General features: G+C 40.3%; 1 long non-coding RNA gene across 1 annotated transcript in view; it reads right to left on the reverse strand.

Annotated features, from left to right (window-relative positions):
• Window positions 1-11041: 11041 nt before the first annotated feature.
• The window catches only part of LOC122016424, a 31441-nt gene continuing 19419 nt past the window's right edge, over window positions 11042-23063 (reverse strand). Inside the window, exon 4 of the long non-coding RNA XR_006121119.1 lies at window positions 11042-11322. This is a non-coding gene — a long non-coding RNA (uncharacterized LOC122016424). The remainder of the gene's footprint in view (window positions 11323-23063) is intronic.

Consider the following 23063-nt stretch of genomic DNA (forward strand, 5'->3'; position numbering starts at 1 on the left):
ATGATATTTAGTGATCACCAACCAATGCCAAAATCCACTGTCAGTTAAATCTAGGTGTATGAGTGATACTAATCTTTTTTTTATCATCTTTTTTAGTTGCTAGTTAAATACAATAATAACTTTTTGTAAAATTTTTAAGAGAGACATAGATGACATCTTGATAGGTTCCTCAGGCATCAGACCTTCCGTAGCAAAAGTCTGAGTTCTCTATTTTTACTTATTAGCATTGTTCATTTTTCTCTTGCAGGTCTGCCAATTCGTGAGGCGGCTTGAGTTTTTTTGATGCAAGAAGTGATCAGCTTTGTTAGATGTAGCTCGCCTTGCTATTTTGTAAATTAAAAGCCATATAGAGAACAACAAATGGAAAACATGTGATTTAGTGTATATGGAGAGTAATGGAAAACATGTGTATTTTGATGAGTAACAACTCATTTTGTATATTTTTGTATATGTGGCTACAAGATGAATTATATATGGATGTTTATTTTGGATTTAATGTAGTAAATATTTAGTTTTGTATTGGTGGTTTGCTTATAGTAAAATAAGATTGGTTGTTTGGTATTAATGAACATTAAAGACAATAGTTAAAAATGTTGTAAAAACTAGGTAAACCACAACGAAATTTTTTGTAAAAAGTGATAAAAGACAACGGTTTTATCTGTTGTAAAATATATTAAAACTGTTGTTAAAAAAAACAAAACATGTCAAATATTATCTACCACAACAGTTTATATCTGTTGTAAAACGTATCTACCACAACGGTTTATTTCTGTTGTTGAAATTATCTACCACAACGGTTTTAAAACGTTGTCGTATCCTTCGTAGCCAAATTTTGGGCATATAAACAACAACGGATAAAAACCGTTGTCAAATGTCTACAAAGACAACGGATTCAAAATTATTGTCGTAGGGCAATACATTCTACAACACCCTTAGTTACAACAGTTTTTTTACCCTACGACAACGGATAATATCCGTTGTCGTTTGCAATTTTTGTTGTAGTGAAGTTCGCTTATTCGTGGGATATCCTAGAGGAATGAAAGGTGATTTGTTTTATAGTCCTAAAGATCAGAAGGTCATTGATAGCACCAATGTCCGATTTTTAGAAGAAGACTATGTAATGAACCACAAGCCCATGAGTAAAATTGTTCTTGAGGAAATAAGAGAAGATACTTCTACTTTAGTACCAATGGTACAAGATGAGATACCACAAGTAACTACAACACGTGTCACAAATGATGCACAATTACACGTAGTGCCTCATCGTAGTGGGAGGGTTGTTAAACAACCTAATAGATTCATGTTTTTGGGAGAGTCTTCGGACTTGATCCTTGGTGAACATGAAGCTGATCCTTGGACATATGATGAAGCACTCCAAGATAAATATGCAGCATCTTGGCAAAGTGCAATGAACTCTAAAATAGAATCTAGGTATTCTAATCAGGTCTGGGAGCATGTAGAACCCCCAAATAGTGTAAAAGTCATTGGATGTAAATGGGTCTACAAAAGGAAAAGAGGAACAGATGGGAAGGTGGAAACCTTTAAAACGAGGCTTGTTGCGAAGGGGTATACTCAGAAAGAGGGAATCGATTATGAGGAAACTTTTTCGCCGGTAGTCATGCTTAAGTCTATCCAGATTCTTTTATCTATTGCTGCTCATATGGATTATGAGGTTTGGAAAATGCATGTCAAGACAGCTTTCCTTAATGAAAGTTTTGAAGAAAACATCTATATGAAGTAACTAGAGGGATTCATTGCGAAGGGCAAAGAGCATCTTGTATATAAGCTCAATCGGTCCATTTATGGACTGAAGCAAGCTTCGAGAACTTGGAACATCCGATTTAATGAAGTGATCCAGTCTCATGGATTCATTCAGTGTATGGATGAGTCTTGTGTATACAAGAAAAGTGACGAAAATGTGGTGGTATTTCTTGTACTATAAGTAGATGACATTTTGGTCATTGGCAACAATGTCAAAGTGTTGTCAGACGTAAGGGTATGGATGTCCAAGCAGTTTGATATGAAGGACTTGGGAGAATGTAGACATATTCTTGGGATCAAAGTAATAAGGGATTGCAACAAAAGGATGTTGTACTTATCCCAAGCTTCATACATCAATACTATCCTAGCTCGTTTTAGCATGCAAAACTCGAAGAAAGGTTTCTACCTTTTCGGCATGGAGAACCTTTATCTAAAAAGATGTGCCCTAATACATCAAAGGAGATAGAGGAGATGAAGGTAGTTCCTTATGCTTCGGCTGTAGGAAGCCTAATGTATGCGATGCTATGTACAAGACCGGATATCTATTTTGTCGTGGGCATGGTTAGTAGATATCAAAGTAACCCAGGACTGGGACATTAGACTGTCGTAAAGCATATATTAAATTACCTGAAAAGAACAAGAGATTATATGTTGGTTTACGAGGCAGATGATTTGCTCCCTGTGGGTTACACAGATTCAGACTTCCAATCAGATTGGAACAGCAGTAAATTAACCTCGGGGTATGTGTTTACTTTGGGAGGTGGAGCCATAACATGGAGGAGTGTTAAGCAGAAATGTGTTTCAGACTCCACCATGGAAGCTAAGTATGTGGCAGCCTCTGAGGCAGCTAAAGAAGTTGTATGGCTCAGAAACTTCTTGATGGACTTAGATGTGATTCCTAGTTTGCCCAAAGTTATCACAATTTATTGTGATAACAGTGGTACAGTAGCAAACTCGAAGAAACCACGAGCCCATAAGGTAAGTAAACACATTGAGTGCAAATACCACTTGATACAAGACATCGTAAAATGAGGAGAGGTTGTTGTCGCCAAGATTACATCAGCAGATAACCTAGCAGATCCTTTCACTATGGCCCTTCCGACGAGAGCTTTTGATAGGCATGTTGAAGGGATGAGAATCAGATGTATGGCAGCATAGTCTTTTAGTATAAGTGGGAGATTATTGGGATGTATACTATAAGCCTAGCTTTTGTATGAACATCTATTTTGAAATATTTTGAAATGAGAATCACTTTGGTCAAATGTCTACATTTTATATTTATATATATATCAATACAGTTGTCCATTTAATTTATATTATAGATAACATGGTGTGTGGTGTCACACAGAAGATCATGTTATCAGTTCCTTATAAATTATAAATAGTAGCTCACAACCAAGATGGATTGGGACAAACCATTGGAATGGTTGTAGTGTAATTTGGTATTAGTTTGTCTTGACTATAAAATTACACTAGTACACTATATGTGTATTGAGCATGATCGTTTGAGGTTGTTCGATTTGTACTGACTAAATAAAAGAACAGAACCTCTGTTATTATGGATGTGCGTCCTCTTAATCTCTATATAATAACGAGCACGTATACTTAGTATTTTTTCTTTAACTTATCAATGGGTGAGATTTATCCGTTAAATCAATAGGCCCGATGAGTTGGGAAATAGTACTATTTATATGGTGTGTTGTTGATTATAGAAGGAATTTATATCTTAATTATTTAGGCTGATGATGTCCCCTTGAGGAGCTCATAAGGATTATCATGTAAACCCTGCAAGTGGACTTAGTCCGACATGATAATAAAGTTGAGTGGTACTACTCTTGGAATTAGATGTTAATTAATTGAGTTGTCAGTAACTAATTTAATTAATGGACATACGATATTTTAAACACGGGGAGATTAACGTACTCATGATAAGAAGGAGCCCATATTGTAATATGGGATTGGTTCGGTAGTTCAATAATAACCCTTTAGTGGTATGGGTTATTATTGATGGACTTGGGTTGGGTGTTCGGGCCGAACACAGGAAGTCCAAGCCCATCAGAAGACCTAAACCAATTCCTCCTCTAGGTCCCTGTTGTAGCCTCTATATAAAGCCTCGCATCCAGCCATCCATAACTTGGTTCGGTTTAACTTGGTTGGGTTTAACTTAAGTTGGTTTGGTTTAACTTAACTTAGCTTGGTTTAACTTGGTTATAGAAAGGGAGATTTTTTCTAAACGAAATTCTGTCATTTTTCTTTCTTTCTAACCGATGGAAAAGGTTATAAAAGGAGTAGGGGGTGCCCCCTAAAACCTAATTTTCCATAATGCTCTTCCCTCCTTGTGGTCGACGCCCCTCTTCCCTTGCTAGGGTCGGCGGCACATAATTCCCACAAGCCTCCTCCACCTCCCTAAGGGTTGGCGCCCCCTTCATCTCTCCTTGCTAGGGCTGGTGCCCCTTCCTTGCTAGGGGCTAGCGACTCTTGCTTATCCTCCTTGGTGGGTGGCGGCTTGGAGAAGAGGAAGAAGAGGAAGAAGAAGAGAAGGAAAAATATTAGAAGGTGCCCCATCCTAGAGCCTCCTTTTGTAGCCGGCGGTTTGGAAATCGAAAAGAGAAGGAGGGTGGTGTTGTCTTGGTAGATCATCACCCACACGATGTCCAAGAAGAGGAGAGGAATACGGTAGAAGATCAAGAGGTCTTTAGCTACAAATAAAAGGTACAACTAGTTCTTTAATTCCGCTGCATAATTAGTTAGTTTTTTTTGTATCATTTTTTTGGAATACCAACACAAGAGGCTATTGATCTTGTACTTCGATCAAGGTGTGTTTTGATCATTCAAGAACTTGCTTGATTGATTGATTAAACACATGATTGATCGAACATGCGGGTTGCTAGGAAAAGTTCTGTTTTTGTACAATTTTTTGTACAGGGAAATTGAAACAGAACAAAAATCCAGCGCCTTCAAGTACCTACCTTTATCTATAAACCATTCCAACCATCAGGTAACTCCCCATATCGAGACACTTGTCTCTAATCAAAGTCCTATAATCACATAATGTACATTTTAGCTAATCACATATGCCACAACTAGCTAAACTAATCCCAATTAATTATCAAAATCCTAATTAAAATGATCATTAATTAACCTTAATTAATGATCTACTTCAATTGATCCCCAATTTTCTAATCAAATTGCTCTAATCCATTCTAATAGTTAGATCCCTCAAACACAAAATCAAATTTGGCTAACCGTAGTGTTAATCATGCATTTCAGTCTATCAATTAAAGCAAGGTAGTGTAATTTAGTTAGGGTTTACCCTATCTGATGATGGCTAATGGTAGCTCATGATCGAAGATCCAATAGTGGTGACTCTATTATCGGAGTAATGATCGATAATAATGAATTTGACTGCCTGTAGAACTCACTGCTTCATGAACCAATGCCCACTGGTGGCTACGACTACAGTAAAGGGAGATGGTGGCCATGGTTGTGCTAGCGGTCTAGCGGCACTGATGGTCAACAATCGAGAGGAAGAGAAGAGGGCGGTGGTGACTAGCCTCGACTACTTATGTACATGAAATCTCATGAGAAAGAGCACTATGGCCAATGTCAGGTAGAAATCACTGATGACTGTGGGGAAGGACGGTGCCAGCTGTGGGCTCATAGACGGCTGACATGGCTATGATGTCATAGCAAAAATGTGAGGGAGAGAGCACTGTAGGGGTGGCAAAATTAGTAGCTAGGGCACAACCAAATAGGGAGCTTGGGTGCTCAGTGCTCGTTTCGATTGGAAGATGGGAGAGGAGAGGAGCAATAATGGCCAACGGTAATGATTAAGGCAGCGTGGACGTCAATCAGCACAGGGAAGGGGTGGCGTGATCGTGATCAGGGAGAAGGCGGCAGAGGAGGGAATCAGTGAAGAGGAAGGAGGTCGGGCAAATAAAAATAGTAAATCTAGGTTTTCTATAATTAAACCTTATATTAATGGAATTAATCAACTCCCGCTTAAGGGATATTTCAAATAGGCTTTTTTCCTAGTCTAATCGACCCATCCCCTTAAAATGAGTCATGCGGACTCCATCTAAATATAGAAATATTTCTAAAAAAATCTAATAAGATTATTTCTCCTATAACACTTATTATCTAATAGTCATATCTTGCACCTAACTTCACTCACTAGGGCCCAACTTCACTCACCAAGACATCCACTACCTAACTTCACTCACTAGGGCCCTCTTGCCTAACTTCCAGTTAGGACTAGTCACTTAGTAGACTTTTCACCTATATATCCTTCGGTTAGGATTTACCCTTGCTAGTCATTTATTCCTTACTAGACTTCTCTCTTCCAAATATTAAGTCCTGCTTAGATCAACCCTTGGTTAAACTAACTAGACTTAGGTACATTATCAAAAATCAAAACCCTAGAGGTCGATTGCACCAACACAACCTTCCTGAAGCTTCCAGGTTAACAAGAACTCAACCCAAAGTACTGTTAGTTAGTATGATAATTGGGTGAGATGAAAAATAAGGATGCAACCTCTGAGTGGCTAAGACCACTTTGTACACCAATTTCTTGAGTGTGGTATAGTGACACTTGGCTCCCTTTAATAAATAACTTAAGAAATATACAGATTGTTGCTCATTTTCCTCTTACCTCACCAACACTGACCCGACAACATGCTCATTTATAGATAGGTAAACCCACAAAGGTTTATCTACTATTGGCTTAGTAAGTATAGGCAAGACAGACAACTAATTCTTTAACTCCTCGAATGTCTTGTTGCAGTTAGCATCCCATTGAAATTTGGTCCCTCGATGGAGAATCTTGAAGAAAGAAAAACTCCGGTCAGCCAATCTTGATATGAAGCGGGATAACGCTATGATCCACTAGATCAAACTTTGTGCTTCCTTCAAGTTATGTAGGGGAGCCATATCTTGGAGAGCATGCACCTTTCTAGGATTAGCCTCTATTCCCCGCTGGTGACTATGTAGCCTAGAAAATACTCGATCTTAGCTCTGAACAGACATTTGTTAGGATTGAGCTTCAACCCATGTTGTCTTAAAGTTTGGCAGGTTTCCTCAATGTCAACACCAAGGCCAGTCGCTCGAAGAGATTTGATAAGAATGTTGTTGACATATACCTCCATATTCCTCCCGATCTACTTCCATAATACTTTTTCATGAGCCATTAGTAAGTTATGCCTACATTCTTTTATCAGAATGACATAATATTATAATAGTAAGTGCCTTTAGCGGTTATGAAGATAGCCTTTTCCTAATTCTCCTTAGTGAGCGGGACTTGATAATATGCCTGATTTTGGGTCCAGCATGCATATCAGTTCGCATCAGAGGTGGAATCCACTACCTGGTCGATGCGAGGTAGGGGATAGAAATCCTTAGGGCATGCCTTATTGAGGTTTCTAAAGTCAATGTAGACCCTCCATTTATTTCCTGGCTTAGATACTAGGACCACATTCGCTATCCAGCTTAGGAATTGTACCTCCCGAATGTAACCGACCTCCAGTAGCTTGTCCACCTTTGCTTGGATTATTTTATTCTGCTCAACTCCAAAATTCTATTTTCTTTACTTGACCGGCTAGGCATCCTATGGACATGGAGTACATGCTCCATGACCGTAGGAGAGACACCCGTGATTTCCTTAGGCTCCTAGGTGAAGACATCATTATTGAGTGTTAGACACACAACGAGCTTTTCTTTAAGTTCGGGAGCCATGTCTGTAGCTATATGGGTGGTAACCTCCAGGCAGCCTAGCTGAATTTGCACCTCCTCTTTTTCTTCATAGATGAGTGTAGGAGGGGCCTCACGAATGGTGTTGATCTCCATCCACTGAATCTTCCGAGCTATGTTGACCTTTATCTTGATAATGTTAACATAGCACTTGCGCATTACCATTTGATCTCCTTTAGCCTCCCCAATTTGATCATCCACGAGAAATATTAATTTTTAGCAGAAGGTTGACACAACTGCCCAAAATTTATTTAGGGTCGATTGACCTAAAATGATATTGTAGGCTGAGAGCGTGCCCACCACTATAAAGGTTGATCAGTGCATCATCATTAGGGTCTCCTCCCCTAAGGATATTGTCAGCTTTATTTGGCCGAGCGGCTGGACTTCATTGCCTGTGAATCCTAATAGTGGATTCATCATAAGTTGGAGCTCGCTTTCGTTGATCTGCAGCTACTTGAATGCCTATTTGAAGATGATGTCAACTGAGCTACCTGTATCAATAAAGGTGTGATAAATGTTATAATTGGCTACAATAGCCTTAATTATTAAAGCTTCGTCATAGGGTACTTTGCACCTTCCAAATCATTGGGCCCGAAGCTTATTTCAGGTCCCTCGGCCTGCTCCTTACTACAGCCGACCTTGTGGATCACCAGTCGGTGGGTGTGTGACTTTCTAGTCCAGTTAGAGTCTCTGTTGGTCGGACCTCCTACGATTATGCTGATATCCCCTCAAGCGATGTTATTGTAGTTATCCTCTTTTTGCGTCGGGGGGTGCTCTTGTTGGACTCAGGCAGGAGCTTGAGCCTAGTCTCCTTATGGTTGGGGCATTCTTTGACGTCGTTCAGCGCCCTGGTAGTCTCTTCATTATACTCTTTTCGGTCGCTGGTAATGAAGATAGTTGGGTGACAGTGAGCACTGGCAAAACCCTTGGTTGGCTGCTTGGCGATTCCTCAAATTGTAATAATCTCGGGCATCATGGGTGTCTAATCGGTGGTATGTGCAAAACATTCACGAAGCCTATCTAGGGGACTCGGGATATCTGGCCCGCTCGGCCTCCATGTGTTGTAGGACATGGGATCGTGGTTCTTAATGATGAGGCTAAGAGCCCACCCAAGGTCCTTTATGTGGAAGAGATGATGGCACTCGATGCTCAGGAGCTGAGGTCGGTGCAGGCGTGGTGACTTCCTTTATCCTAGTGGACTGCGCCTCTTCGACATTGATATACTCAGTCGCTCAATCGAGTATATGGTCAAAATCTCTGGGGGCCTCCTGATGAGGGAGCAGAAGAAATCGTTGTCTGTGAGCCCTTGAGAGAAGGTGCTCACAAGAATCTCCAGGGTGGCCGAGGAAACATCCATGACCACCTAATTAAATTTATTAATGTAGGCCCTGAGCATCTCTTTAGACCCCCTGTTTAAGCAAAAAGAGACTTAGGGGGTTTTGTGGTAACGATAGCTACTGGTGAAATGATAAAGGAAAGCTTTGTGAAAATTCTTAAAACGACAGATGGATTCAACTGACAATCGCTTGAACCACCTCTGTGCTGAACTAAAAAGTGTAGTGAGGAACACTCGACATTTTACGCCATTCGAGTACTAGTGAAGGAGGGCATCATTCTTAAATTTGAGGAGGTGGTCTTGGGGGTCAGTTGACCCTCTATATTCCCCTATTGTCATGGGTTGATAATGTTTTGACAGTTTATCTCCCAATATCTCTTGGGAGAATGACATTCTTGCCCATTCGGGAGAGTCATTAACTCTTAGGGCTTTTCCCTTTTGCGTATTCCGCATGAGCGGAGTGCTAAATAGTGCTCGGTGACGTGCTATCGGGGATGGTGGCATAGGCGATAAGTCGACCGGTGGGATGGGTAGTTGCATAAATCTCGCCATCGGTGGAGGAACTGGCTAAAACCCAACCAGGCCCTCTACTCAAGTCCTTTCAGTATGAGAACATGTCCTAGATCTAGCCGGATCATGTGAAACATGCCAATGATGGCTGCTTGCTACTGTTGCATCATCCTTTGAACCTAGGCTGTGACTAGTAGCTCAAAATCTTCTTAAACTCGGTCGACTATCGAATGCTTGGATATATAATAGATGTCTTAATATAGGAATGGAGTACTAGGTACCCTTAGTCCGACCAGTTGATCGGTCGGACGCCCCCGTACTCAAGGCCTTAGCGCTAGGTGAAGAGCAAAGTCCTATTGAGAGTGCATGCTGGCTACTATCTCCCCTTAACTTTGACTACCACATCATATCCAAGTCCGCTCGTGACATCCAGTATCAGTGATTGTGAATTCCATTTTTTTTATCTAAAATTCAAAAGAGAATATTACAAAGAGTATAAGCACTTTTAAATTTTAAAAATCATTTCTTCTCATTGCATGGTTTTAAATTTTGATTCGTTTCAAGATTTTGATTCCGAACCAAAATCATATGATTTTAGTATTATATCATATTGTACCGATATATTTTCAATATTTTTTAAATATAAAATATATTAACTAAAAATTAAAAAAATAATTTAAATATTTTTAAAAATTTATGTATTAAATTAATAAGATAATTTTATTAGGCTTTAATTAAGCTTACTTAAATTATCCTTACAATTATGGCAAAAAGGCGAATACGCTCGCCCTCAGCGCCTCCGCCAACCCGTCCCAGGGCCAACACGGAGGAGGTAAATCACGGGCGGCTATTAGCCTTTGGAATAGTGACTAGCACATAAGGGAGGTATTTACCTCGGCTACAAGAACATATAATTGATTGATATTATAATCTGAAAGTTATTTAATTAATCTAAGTTTAATTTTCGTGGTTCAATGCGGGGTCATACAAAGCTAAGGCATTGAATACCACTCATTACTCGACTATTCAACACAACTAAGAATCAGAGCTCCTAAGGTTGTGACCATGAGCAAGGCTGATAGATAAGAAGTGAAAAGACACTCCATCCTCCTTCATTCCCCTTGATTTCTTATTTCTATCATGCACTCTACTCAATAGCCTACTCGTGATAACGTTCAAGTACAAGCTCAGTTTGTCGTGACCGACTCTTGCTTTGTGGTGATCATGTTCTACCATTATATCCTAAGAAATAGACATCCATTATAACCTCAAAATATCGATGGAGAAGACAAATCTGTTTTAAAGAAACTACGTCAAAGCAAGCCTCAACACTCCCTTTTTGCCAATCAAATGACCCATTCTGTCTTGACCTCCCCACTTGGCATTCAACTACACACTAGGGAGTTAGACCCGCTCGGCACCTCAGCCCACTCAAGGTAATCAGACTTGTTCGAGTCATTCAGTGGCAGCTCGGCTGACTCTATCACACCCCGAGGAGTCTCAGCCAAAGGAAAAATCTGGCAACATCTCCCCTGTACTCATGATAATATGAATCATTTTTACATCCATAGATATACATCAGCCACACACGGCTGAAATACATACACAACCACGCAGTTTATATTCAGCCCACAAAGCTGTAACAAATAAAATACAACCACGCAGTTATATATATATCTAACAGCCCACTCGGTTGTATTAAAAAGAAAAAACACAGCGGAAATACGATAGAAACCATCACAGACCAAAAACAAGGATTGCTAGCCGGCTAGGCTTACACAACACAACAAACAATACAAAACACCACATCACAACACTCCAGAACCAAAACTGAAATTTTACATTTCTAAGTAAACCAAAGACATAGTCCAAATAAAGAGCAAATGAAAACCCGAAACAGGTCTTCGGATGTGACGTGGAAACCGGCAGACAGGATACTCCAAGCGACTCCAAAAGTATCTACCTAGTATCTGAAAAAAAAAATATCAACAGGGTGAGTCCAAGAACTCAGCGGATACAGATAGACAGGCATAATAAGTTATAACTAACAGTAATAACTATGCGGTAAAGTTTCATGAACAAAAGTAGGAAGTGCAGACTGAAGAGGGCTAAAGAAATTGTACTCACTAAAATCTCCTATCCGGAATATAAGGGTCGTCAGACCAAATACAAAATGTCACCTGTATTCATGTCAAGCATATGCAACCACCAAAATGCAGCAAACAATATGCAACAATCACAAGTAATAAATGTAATCATGCAAAATGATGCAAAATGACATGTGTCACCCCTGTCACCAGCCAGCCATCTCACACGCGATGGTGAGACCGAGTGGGTAAGGCTATGACAACTGTGCAATCTGTCATCACTGCTCCTGAGTGACCGAGTGAATAGGATGTTATCGGAGTACACCTATCCTCCTACCCCAAACAGAGTGGGGGAGTGCAATGCTCTCATATCCCTGAGACAGTTCAGAGAAGGGATCCCTGACATGCTACCTGTTAGTATTAGCCCTAGTACCAATTATGAGATGATTGTAAAGGGCTCATTTTGTATCATATATCATTATTAACAAAAGTCAAAATTGGTTATTATATTTATTTCAGTTTAGTGTCAATTGAATAAGTATAATAATATCCTTGGGTAGTAGGTTCTTATCTACAGTATATCAATTGGTTGAATTGATAGTGAGATATTGTAGAGAACACTACTCCTAACTATTCCTAGTCGAGCATTCATATACAAGGATAATATTAATACGTTGAGACTAGCATGTAAGTCAACGGATGACTTGATCTCACAAGTCATGGATATGAGATATCAGGTTGACACATGGGTATATATTAGAGAATATATACTGAATGACCCGCCATGAGAATGTTTCATGGATTGTTATATGAGTGTCATAAACATTCTCATGTGACTATTGGTATGAATAATCCTTAGACTTGAAGTCACTACGGTTCCCTACATAAGGAGTTGTGTACTTTGGTATCGGCAAACGTCACCTGTAATAAAGTGGACATAAAGTCGATCACTGGGTATGTAATGAATTATGTGGAGGGATGTAAGTGATGTAGATGGGATCTATCTCTTCCATAAGATGGAAGTGATATCAGTGGGCCCCATGATTAGTAGGACACAAGAAAGCATGGTCATGCGCAAATAAGTCAATATGAGATATTGAACTTATTTGAATGAGTGTCTACTTAGAGATCAAGAAACACAAAGGTTGATAAGAGAATGACACGGTCTATGCCTCATTGATCAATCTAAATATCAAGGATAGAGGGACCAAGTCATACAAGATAATAGCCACGGACAGGTTAGGTCGGATCTTGACCTTCTCGTCACTTGGGTAACAATGATGTCTTGCTAGATGACACTCATTACTTATGTATCTAAATATTGATTTGGGTACATTGCCAAAGTTACGAGAACCTATTGGGTCACACACAAAGAACAAGTAGATTTGGAGATAGGTTCATATGATGAATCATTGGATTAAGTCTAATCTGAATTGGACTTATTGAGTTGGACTCAATTGGATCTAATTGTTGGATTAAATCCAATTCAAATTTGACTCAAGGAGTCAATTTGAATTAATGAAATAGTGATTCATTGAATTTCAATTGCATGAGGATTAATTGAGTAAGACTCGATTGAATTAGATTTGAATTAGACTCAAGTGAATTAGACTTTAGTTACTCAAGTGAGAAGACTTGAGTTAGACTCAAGTGAGATTTAATGAAGATAATTATTGAATTTTGAAATTCAATTATTAATTTCATTCAATTTTTGAAATTGAATTTGAAATGACGAGTTACACTCATTTGAAATGAGTTACACTCATTTGAAATGAGTTACAAGTTTGGTCCTTAATGGAGTGTGATATGGGTTAGGTTTCATGGATCCCCGGTGGGGAAGGGAAAGGAGATAGCCAAGTTAAGAAGGTAGTCAATATCGGTCGAGATATACCTCAAAGGAGGTAGGCCAATATCGAGCGGGATATGCCTCTAGAGAGGCAGGCCAATATCGACCGAGATGTACCTCAAAGGAGGTAGGTCAATATCGGCCGAGACATATCTCAAAGGAGGTAGGCCAATATCGAGCGGGATATACCTCTAGAGAGACAGTCCAATATCGGCCGAGATATACCTCAAAGGAGGTAGGCCAATACCGGCCGAGACACATCTCAAAGGAGGTAGGCCAATATCGGCCGAGATATACCTCAGAGGAGGTAGGCCAATACCGGCCTAGACACATCTTAAAGGAGGTAGGCCAATATCGGCCGAGATATACCTCTAGGGAGGCAGGCCAATATCGGCCGAGATATACCTCAAAGGAGATAGGCCAATACCGGCCGAGACACATCTCAAAGGAGGTAGGCCAATATCGAGCAAAATATACCTCCAAAGAGATAGGTCAATATTGGTCGAGATATACCTCAAAGGAGATAGGCCAATATTGATCGAGATTACATACTTAATAAAATACAGTCCTATATCAGCTAGGATAATAACAAACTTAGAGGAGTGTAGACTAGTATCGCCCGAGAAACATCATGAGAGGTAATAATAACTAACCGAACCTAGTCTGAGTTCGATTTTGACCGATACAGGGAACAATGTTATATTAAGCTTTCTATGATATAGCAAAGATAGGAAGGGCAAGTAGGAATGATAGATGCACTCTAAAATAACTCATGAAGCAGGACAGAAGTAAATATTTCAAATAAAGTAGTTTAATGAAGATATTTGTAGTATGGGATTGTATAACAAGTTTGCTAATATGGCGGGAGGAAGGCTTCTAGATTTTTCTACATGTACTAGACGACAAAGAAGGTACATCTGGGGTACAAAAAAGATTCCTTAAAAGTCATTTTCCACAAAGCTTATGTCATCTCATAACAAACTCTAATGAACCGGGGTCCACTTCATGACTACGGAGGTTATATGAAGTGGTATAAAAGGGGGAATCCTCTCCGTTGGCAAGGTAAGTTCACATCATTGCTCACATTCATAACCCTAATTCTCGACTGCTATTCATCTTTTTTCTTCCTTCTTCCACACCGAGAGATATCACTGACTTGAGCGTCGGAGGGCCTAGCGAGGGATTCTCACCCCGGTCTTAGGTCACTGACGATAGTGTTGGTTGGTCTCTTGTGCGCAGGAAGCCTAGGAAGCTCTAGATTTGGGTTTTCTTCGGTCAGGTCTCTTTCTCGCCGTTGGAGCTTCGCACAAGGAGTACATTCTGGGACTTCATTCTCCTAGATCCGCTTTGGGTTTCTCGGATCAGTATTCAGTCAGGTATTACTCTTCATCAAGGAAGTAGGTTTTTTCTCCCGCTCTCCATTTTGTTAAGCTTCTCAGACATGATCAAATTTGGCGTCGTCTGTGGGAACTCCACCTGAATCTGAGACTACAAGATGGAAGAGGCTGGAAAATCAAATATACTCACCATTAGCCGTGAGGATCTGGATTTATTCATCAACACTCATGTGCAGAAAGCTCTACAACAACAACAGCAGCAACAACAACAAGCTCATACTCGAGCCACTCTGCAGGTAGCTTATAATCCAGCAATTTCAACTACTGAGCACCGAAAGGGAAAAGAGCCCGAAGAGGAAGAACACGTATATTTTCCTCCAGCCACGGTTTCTCCGACAAGGCGTCCACGAGCCTTTCTTCGTACTCCTATGGAACAAGGAGGACGAAGGCCTGTATTTCAAGAATCTTCTGGTGAAGCACTAGATAGAGAAAAGTGTAAAGTTAAAATGATAACTAGTGATAGCTCGCCTGAAAAAGTCATCTCTCCATTCTCTCAAAGCGTGCTGGATGATCCGCTCCCTAAGCGGTATCAAAATTTGCAGATCGACGAGTATACTGGGACTACAGATCCAGAGGATCATCTATTGAAAATTTAGAATGTAGCATTATTACAAAAATTCTCTGATGGGGTGAAATGTCAGATGTTCCTTACTACACTCGGGGGAGTGGCACAACGTTGGTTCAAGAGATTGCCAGAAAAATCTATCCGAAAATTTAAGGATTCCAAGAAGGTTTTTCTATACCATTTTTCCAGTAACAAGAGGTATCATAAGACTCCTTGGAGTTTATTTTCAATTAAACAAGCATCCAAAGAGTCCATCCAAGCCTACATCAAAGGATTCAATCAGGTAGCTATCGATGTACCCAACGCTACTACTGAAATCTTAGTAAGCGCTTTCTCTCAGGGTTTAAATGATAATGATTTCTTTAAAGATCTGGTGAGAAACCCTCCTACCAATTTTGATTCCTTAATTGAACGTGCCACTGAATTTATTAATGTGGAAGAAGCTCAAGCTGCCCGCAGAAAGGAGGGCACTACTTCTTCTCCTACTCTGGTTAAGGAGAAAGCTCCTGCTCCTGTTCCTCCACCAAGGGGGTCGTGGGCAATTCATCCACCTCATCGTCATTTGGAATATCGTCCGCAAGTAGTGCAACATGTGGAGATACAGCCAGAGGCACCCAGAAGATGGTGCACTTATCATAAAACTAGCAGTCATCATACTGAAGACTATTTTGTTTTGAGAAATAAAAAAGAAAACAGGGAGCACTACCAAAGGCAAAACTATTATCGACAGTAGTACCCTAGGCAGCAAAGTCTGCTCAAATTGGAATATCGCTCGGTCGAGCCTCAGCAGGATGCATTACCTACCCCGGCTGGTACCAGTTAGGTGTCAGAGAAGACTTCGTCTGAAGCCATGATAGCCCGACAAGAGGAAACAGGAGTAATGCCGCCCAGGGCAATATCAGTATGATCGCGGGCGGGCCCACTGATGGAGATTCTAATAGGGCCAGAAAAGCACATGCACGAAGACTTGAGATTCATGTTGTGGGGTGCAGCATGGAACGAGCAGCTGGTCCCGAGATAAGTTTCGGACCAAGAGATCTTGAGGGGGTAGAAATACCCCATGATGATGCATTAATAATCAAGGCCGTGATAGCCAACTATACTATTTCTCATACCTTTATAGACACTCGTAGTTCTATCAATATTATCTTTAAGAAGACTTTTGATCAATTACAAATCGACCCGAGCAAACTTCAACAGATAGTAACTCCTCTATATGGATTCATGGGTAATGAAGTACAACCGCTCGGTTAACTAAAGTTGGTCATATCTCTAGGGGAGGAGCCCCTAATGAGAACAAGAAGATCTTATTTCATGGTGGTGGATGCCCCGTCTGTTAGCTAGAGCCCTAGAGTCAATCATTTGATAATTGTATTTTGGACTTGTTGTATCATATTCTATATAAATAAAGGCATTTGATTTTTGGTTATTATACTTACTTGTATTGGTGCCAAATAAACTAAGTATAATAACGTCCTTGAGTAGACGGTTCTCACCTATATCAATCGGTTAGTTGAACCGATAGTGAGATTATATAGGGAACACTACTCTTAATCATTCCTAGTCGAGTATTAACATTCAGGGACAATGTTAATGCAATAAGACTAGCATGTAGGTCAACTCGATGACTTGATCTCACAAGTCATGGATATAGAGATATCAAGTTGACATATGGGTATGCATTGGAGAATGTATACTGAATGACCCGCCATGAGAAAGTATCATAGATCGTTATATGAGTGTCATATACTTTCTCATGTGGCTATTAGTATGACAACTAGTCCTTAGACCTGAAGTCACTATGGATCCCTACATAAGGAATTATGTACTTTGGTTTCGTCAAACGTCACTCGTAACTGGGTGGACTATAAAGGCGATTACTGGGTATGTAACAAATTATGCGGAGGGATGTGAGTGATGTAGATGGGATCAATCCCTCCTATATGACGGGAGAGACATCGGTATTCTTGATAGAGTGAGATCACGAAGTGCATGGTCATGCCCAAATGAGTCAACATGAGATGTTGAGCTCATTTGATCGAGCGAGTCTACTTGGAGTTCAAGATTTAGATTGATTAGAGGATGACACGGTCTATGCCTCACATTGATCAATCTAAATGTCTAGGATAGAAGGACATTGTCACATATTGTGAGGAGTCACAATTAGTAGTCACAAGGTGATGTTGGATCTCAACATTTCTTGTAACTTGGGTAGCAATGATGTATTGCTAGATGTCGCTCATTGTTTATGTTTCTAAAGGAGTTTAGAAACATTGTCAACGTTACAAGAACCTATTGGGTCACACACAAAGAACAAGTGAATGGAGATTAGGTTCATATGATGAACCAATTGGATTAGGTTCATATGATGCACCAAGGATTGGATTCGGATTAATTCAAATTAGACTCAATTAGATTCAATTGTTGAATGAGTCTAATTTAAATTTGATTCATTGAGTCAATTTATATTAATGAATTGAAATTCATTAAATTAAAATTGACTTGAACCAAATGTTGGTTTTAACTCACAAAGGAAGAGAATTGGTCAATTTTGACTTGACCAAATGGAAGTTGAAACATCAAGTTTGACTAGATATATTGCCACATCATGAAGGTTGACTCATCCTATATGGCATGACTAACCTTGCCACATCATCTCCACATCATCAAGGGAGATCAAGAGGTTACACTCCTCCATTTAATGTGGTCGGCCACATTAAATGAGGAGTTACTCATGTGTGGCCGGCCACATAATGAAAATGGGTTTCATTTTTTTTTGGGTGGCATTGATTTGGTGTTGAATGCATCTTCTTCCTTGGGTTCTTCCTTCTCTTTGCTACTGTTGCCATGGGTTTTCAAGCAAGAGGAAGGTGAGTGAGTTGAGTTCCAAGTGAAAAGGGTGAAGTGAAGGTCACAAAGGAGGGTACCTAGAGTAGTATGTGAGATTCCTTTTACTTTCTCTCCTTTTCTCCTTTTTAAATCCTACCCGAGAGCCCTAGAAAGTGCTAGCACACTTGGGGTGCTCTCTTCTCCATCCTTGAGTGTTAGATAACACATCTTGTTCGTGTGGATATCAATAGAGAGTTGTCTACGTTGACAACTTCGAGATCCGGCGTACCTTGGACTTGCGAGATTGCGATGGGCACGCATCAAAGGTATAAAATGGTTTTCCTTTGTAGATCTACTGTAGATCGAAGTTTAAAACTCGTACTCATATTTTGAAATCTATCCTTCGCACGAGATCCAGTGGCATGGGTGATTCGGGGTTTCCGCGATGCAAAAAGCGATTTTCGCGGCCCGAAAAACCCAACAGTGGTATCAGAGCCACGTGCGAAGCGAGTACGAGTTTAGATTCGTAATTTTATGAAAAATATAGATCAGTAAACTTTCTGTAAATTCATGTTTTTATAGTTTTAATGGGTATTTTTCTCATAGAAGCGAAGCACAAGTGTTTAGACACTTGTAGGCTTCGACTACCGAGAAGAATTTTTCGAAACGGAAATGTTTCGCTCCAAAATTTTTTGGGACAGCGGGCTTAGGCGCTGTTAGATCGCAAAGGAACCCTCGCGATGGTTAGATCGGGGGTAGGGGCGCTGCCCCTGGCCCCGTAAGGGGATTCGTTCCGCGATTGCGCTCGAAAACGCTAAACGGGACCGCCGGGAAAAATTTACTCATAAAATTGTAAAAATTATGAAATTTACAGAAAATTATGAAAAAAATATATAATTTAGAATTATATATTAATTTTGTGATAGTCATAGCCCAAAGACCCAAATTGGATTTGGAAATATGTTGTAATTCATAATACGGCCTGCGTGACGTTATGTGATGTGCGTGCTGTATTTATTTTATTTTATTTTCACGACCTGTGCGTCATGTCTTTCTCTTATATTCTGGTTGTAAATTAGATTTAGACTCGAATGTAACTCGATTTTCAAAATTGTAATGTACAAAATTTGAAGCGGTGGAAGGTCCACTCAAGACGGAGTTACGAGGAAGGCGCGAGCAACACAAGGTGGTCAAAAGGAAGGCGCTTGAGAAGCTTTGACCTTAGGTTGACCATCCGATCTTCTCATTGGCTTGAGAAGATCGTAGTAGGGCCATGACATAATCATAAAAATTTAGTTAATTACTTGTGTATGTGATGCATGTTTAATTAAGTAGTTAATTAGTGCCTAACGATTAAGATTAGATCTAAATCGTGCACAAGATGCACCCTTACGATTAGATTAGATCTACATCGTGTACAAGATGCACCATATTGATTAGATTAGATCTATATCGTGTATATGATACAACATCGACGTTTAGATTAGATCTAAATCACGTCAACTCTAATGCCTACCGTGCCGTGATACCTACCACTACCTCGATCGCATGCTGTTGTTGAATCTGTCAAAGCAGAGCAACACATACTATCTTGGTAGGGTACGGAGGGACAATCTTGGTCCCGCCTATCAACGCATGGGTGAGTACAACTCAATTAGATTAAGTAACTAGTTAACTCGGTTGGATCGAGTACAACTATAGGCATTCTTCCAACGGTTGGAAAGATAGGACAAAATCACGTTTATATTAATTCTCGGGCGTATTAGCCAAAGTTAACTCGAGTTTTAATATCAATGCGGATCTTGATCCTATAAACAAGAGTTGCATAGAGATTTAATTGGTAATCGTTATCTACCGATCATACTAAGTCTTGGGCGTATTAGCCAAAGCTAACTCAAGGGTTAGTATGATGTGGATCTTGTCCCACATGAATTATAAAATTCAGTGGGAGCATCATTTAGTTAAAGGCCTAATTAAATGATTAAGAATATGATACTTATTTCTGCATTTATTTCTGTTGTAGAATTGTCATGACGTCGAACACAAACACCTTCTCTTTGTGTTCTGTCCTTAAGAAGGACAAGCTTAACGGAGCAAATTTCCTGGACTGGTACAAGAATCTGAGAATAGTTCTCACTCAGGAATGTAAACTGTACGTTTTGGAGCAGCCCATTCCGGAGGCTCCTCCTGCCACTGCCACGCGAGCAGACCGAGATGCTTACAAGAAGCATCAAGATGACGCATTAGATGTGTCCTGTCTTATGCTCGCAACCATGAACTCTGAGCTTCAGAAGCAACATGAGTTGATGGGCGCTTACGATATGGTTGAACATCTTTGTCACCTATATCAACGACAAGCAAGGCACTGGAAGAGGAACTCCAAAGAATACCTGGAAGATCTTAAGAAGAAGAGAAATAAGATTTCTACTTCAGGTATACATGTTATAGAAGTCAACCTCTCTATTTCTTCATCGTGGGTATTAGATACCGGATGTGCTTCGCACATTTGTACTAATGTACAAGCGCTGAGAAATAGCAGGGCATTGACGAAGGGTGAGATAGACCTAGAGTAGGCTATGGAGCACGGGTTGCTGCTATTGCTGTAGGAACTTACCATCTATCTCTGCCCTCTAGGCTTGTACTAGAATTAGATGATTGTTGTTATGTGCCTGCCTTGACTAAGAACATAATTTCAGTTTCTTGTTTGGACAAGAAAGGATTTTCGTTTACAATAAAGAACAAATGTTGTTCCGTCTATTTAAACGATATGTTCTATTGTAGTACACCTCTGATAAACGGACTCTATATTCTAGACCTTGAGAGCCCTATCTATAACATAAATACCAAGAGATTCAAGTCAAATGACATGAACCAAACCTACCTCTGGCACTGTCGCTTAGGTCATATAAATGACAAGCGTTTATCCCAGCTCCATAAGGATGGTTTGCTGGACTCATTTGATTTTGAATCATATGAGATATGCGAGTCATGCCTACGAGGCAAGATAACCAAGACTCCCTTTAGTAGGCACAGCGAGAGAGCGACTGATTTGTTAGGACTTATACATAGTGATGTATGTGGCCCTTTCAATGTCGCTGTTAGAGGTGGTTATAGGTACTTCATCACATTTACTGATGACTTCAGTAGATATGGTTATGTGTACTTGATGACACATAAGTCTGAATCCTTTGAAAAGTTCAAAGAATTCAAGAATGAAGTATAGAACTAGCTTGGCAAGAGTATTAAGATACTTCGATCCGATCGAGGTGGAGAATACCTTAGCCATGAGTTCCGTGACTATCTAGCTGAGTGTGGGATTCTATCCCAACTCACTCCTCCTGGAATACCACAGTGGAATGGTGTATCCGAAAGGATGAATCGTACCTTATTAGATATGGTGCGATCTATGATGAGTCACACATATCTTCGGACATACCTTTGGGGCTATGCTTTAGACACGGCAGCTTTTATACTCAACCGAGTTCCATCCAAGGCCGTGATAAAGACACCATATAGGATATGGACTGGGAGAGATGCTCAGGTGTCTTTCATGAGGATTTGGGGTTGTGAGGCTTACGTTAGACGTCAAGTCTCAGATAAATTAGGACCCAAATCCGACAAGTGCTACTTTATTGGATATCCCAAGGAAACTAAGGGATATTACTTCTACATTCCCAGTCAGCACAAGGTAGTTGTGGCAAAGACTGGGGTCTTTCTAGAAAGAGACTTTGTTTCTAGAAAGACTAGTGGGAGCACGTTCGATCTTGAAGAAGTTCAAGATGCGAACAATAGCACTGATGCCTCGATGGAAATTGAACTGGAACCACAAAGTGTTGTGGATGATCTTATTCCACAAGGAGTTGAGGAACAACAACCAGTTCAAGTAGACATACCTCTTCGCAGGTCTGATAGGGTATGTCGTCAGCCTGAGAGATACTCATTTCTCTTGTCTGACCATGATGACGTTATGCTCATAGAGGATGAGCCTACCACCTATCAAGAAGCTATGATGAGACCATATTCTGAGAAATGTCTAGAAGCCATGAGATCCGAGATGGAATCCATGTACACCAACCAAGTATGGACTTTGGTTGATCCACCTGAAGGGGTAAAACCCATTGGGTGTAAGTGGGTCTTTAAGAGAAAGAATGACATGGATGGACTTATCTATAAGGGTCTCTTGGTAGCTAAAGGTTTCAAGCAAATTCATGGTATTGACTATGATGAAACCTTTTCTCCAGTAGCGATGTTTAAGTCCATTCGGATCATGCTTGCTATTGCAGCTTACCACGATTACGATATCTGGCATATGGATGTCAAAACCGCGTTTCTGAATGGAAACCTGCTCGAGGATGTGTACATGACACAACCTGAGGGTTTTGTAGATCCACAGCATACTGGCAGAATATGCAAGCTGCATAGGTCCATTTATGGACTAAAGCAAGCTTCTCGGAGCTGGAATCTTCGATTCGATGATGCAATCAAACAGTTTGGTTTCATCAAGAACGAAGATGAGCCTTGTGTCTACAAGAAGGTTGTAGGGGATATAGTTGTCTTTCTTATATTGTATGTGGATGACATACTATTCATTGGGAAGGACATCCCTATGCTTCAGTGTGTCAAGACCTGGCTAGGGAGTTGCTTCTCAATGAAGGACTTAGGTGAGGCATCTCACATTCTAGAGATACAGATCTATAGAGATAGATCTAAGAGAATGCTTGGCCTAAGTCAGAGTACATACATTGACAAGGTACTCCTCGGACTCCAAGAAGGGATTTCTGCCGATGTCACATGGCGTGAGTCTTTCGAAGACTCAAGGTCCCTCTTCTAGAGAGGAGAGAGACCGCATGGATCAGATCCCTTATGCTTCAGCCATAGGATCGATCATGTACATCATGCTATGTACTCGACCTGATGTCTCGTATGCTTTGAACATGACGAGTAGATACTAGTCAGATCCAGGTGAAAGTCACTGGATAGCGGTCAA

The sequence above is a fragment of the Zingiber officinale genome, chromosome 8B (genome assembly GCF_018446385.1).
Source record: "Zingiber officinale cultivar Zhangliang chromosome 8B, Zo_v1.1, whole genome shotgun sequence".
Taxonomy (NCBI): domain Eukaryota; kingdom Viridiplantae; phylum Streptophyta; class Magnoliopsida; order Zingiberales; family Zingiberaceae; genus Zingiber; species Zingiber officinale.